We start from the raw sequence: 2359 nt of genomic DNA on the forward strand, positions 1-2359 counted from the left end.
CTTTATCAGAAACATGGAAGGAGTCCCCACCAAGGACTCTTGCCTGTCTTTCCATGAACACTGAGCTAGGCTTCACATTTCCTTCCCCTAACAGGTCCGGAAGATTGGGGTGTTTAGCTGTGGCCCCCCTGGCATGACCAAGAATGTGGAAAAGGGCTGTCAGCTCATCAACAAGCAGGACCGGACTCACTCCTCCGACCATTATGAGAACTTCTAGGCCTCCTGGCCAGGAGCTCTTCCCATTGCCCAGCTGAGCAGAGGTTTGGGCCCACACCTCGCTCTATATTTCCTATTTCTGACTCTCTGCCTCCTCCCCATTCCTACCTCTCATCCCTGGTCCAGGTGGCCATGGTCAGTCACCCCATAAGGGTTCAGAGACCCCCAAGTGCAGACTGTCTCAGCTTGGAGAAGCCGGGGGGCACTGTCTAGGAAACGGAGCCTGGGAGGTAGGAGAGCTATTGTTACTTTGGGGCAAAGTGACACCTCTTCTTCCAAACTAAGAAAAAGCCTCAAAAGACTGGAGCTGACAAGCAGTGTGTATGTGCACTAGGGGGCTGTGGGCCTAAGGACGGAGTGGGAGCACAGATGCTGGCATCTTGGAACTCCTCCCCCAAAACCTCCCCCTCCTCTAGGCTCCCCACTGTCAAAAGGGCTGGCAAATGCCTTGGGGTGGGCTAGAGGCTGGGCCCACAGAGAGAAATCTACAGGAACCCCCTCAGCATCCTAGCCTAACAGCACAACTGATTTCTCCCCAGTTTTTAAACATGTGCTGTAGTCAGAATCTGGCCCAATATCTACGTCGTGCTCCTCAGGCCTTGTCTCTTCTTCCCACTGCAATAGTCTCCTTTACAAACAAACCACTTTTCTGCCCTCTGGTTTTCTTTATTCTGCCCCAGGATGGGGGTGGGCGCTGGCAAAGGAAGCTACTAACCAGCCAACTCACCCAGGCTGCTGCAGACAGTGTTCTGAACCTGCCAGCATCTACCGAATAAAGGAACCAGCCCAAGGCCGAGGGCTTTAGCTGGAGACCCCTTTCCCAGCTCAGGGGCACCCTTCCTGACCCAGGCCTCTCAGGGTGGCTCGTGTGGGGCTTCTCAAGCCTGACCAGGAAGGGCAGAGAGAGAAGGGATGGGAGTTCTGGAGAAGGCGGGCAGGGCACAAAGTGCGGGTGTGCGTGGCAGGACAGAGCAGGAGCCAGAGTTGGCCTGGCTGGCTCCAGGACCTCTGAGCAACAGCAGTGGACCACCCGTGCCTCCATGGGTCTTCCAGGTAAAGAGATGAAAGCACAAGGAGACGGATGAGCACATCACCTGAACACTCAGCCTGTTTTCTCATCTGGAAAGTGACTCATACCCTCCAAGGTCTAGGGCAACCCTCTGAGGGAATTTCTAAAGCAGGGCCCAATTTCAAGTGAGCCTCTCGATTGTCCTCACCGAATTCTTACATTTGTCAGGTCACATATCCTCGATTTCGATGAAATAGCCGGGGATTAGAAAATCCGAACTCCCATGATTGACACTGCTCAGGTTCTGTAAAGAGGCCCTGGGACTGTGCTCCCAGAGCAGCGGATGTTTGTTCAGCCCCGCGGGGAGCCCCGTGGGGGCAGGAGGGCGGGCCTGGAGTGGGTCGACGGCAGTTGGGACCGGCGGCGCAGGGGGTATGCCCGGGGGCCGGGCGCACAGGCCTCGGCCGGTCCAGCCCTGGGTGCGGTGGGGCGTCTCCAGGGCCGGTCCGGTGTGGCCGGGCGCCCGCGACCCGCGGTTAGAGGCACGACCAGCAGGGGGCAGGCGCGGACCGCCCCGCCAGGCTCGGCCGCGAGCCCGAAGCTCCGGCCGACGGGAGATCCGGGCCCAGACCTGCGGGCTGCACGTCTCCAGGGGGCGGACTCACTGTCGGGGGATGGGGGAGGCGCGGCAGGCCCCGCTTCCCCTGGGAAGAAAACGCGGTCGGCCGCCAGCTTTCCCGCGGGTGCGGGTGCGCGGCTTCCGCGTGGCAGGGCCGCCCGCCCCCCTCGCCTGGCGCGCTGCCTCTTCGTCTCTCCGCGGCTCCCCTCCTCCCAGACGCACGGCTGTTGGCAGGAAATTGGACGCGCTCGGGGGAGCGGCCGTCGTCGGCGCGGCGGGGAGGGGGCGCTGCGCGGCCGGTCGGCTCCGGGTGCCCCCAGCCCGGCGGGAGCGGCGGGGGATGTTTTGACATCTCGTCAAGGGAAGCAACTCGATGCTTCGAAAGTGCTTTTCACAGCCGGCTTGGGTCGCTCCAGAGCTGATTTATGAACAGAATCTGCGCTCGCTTCGCCGCTCCCTCCCCCGGCAGCCCGGGGGGGGGGGGGGGCGGCGCTGGAGGCGCGGACGCGGCTGGG

This window comes from Ursus americanus, chromosome 22 (genome assembly GCF_024610735.1).
Source record: "Ursus americanus isolate L20-20 chromosome 22, mUrsAme1.1.p, whole genome shotgun sequence".
In the NCBI taxonomy this organism is placed as follows: domain Eukaryota; kingdom Metazoa; phylum Chordata; class Mammalia; order Carnivora; family Ursidae; genus Ursus; species Ursus americanus.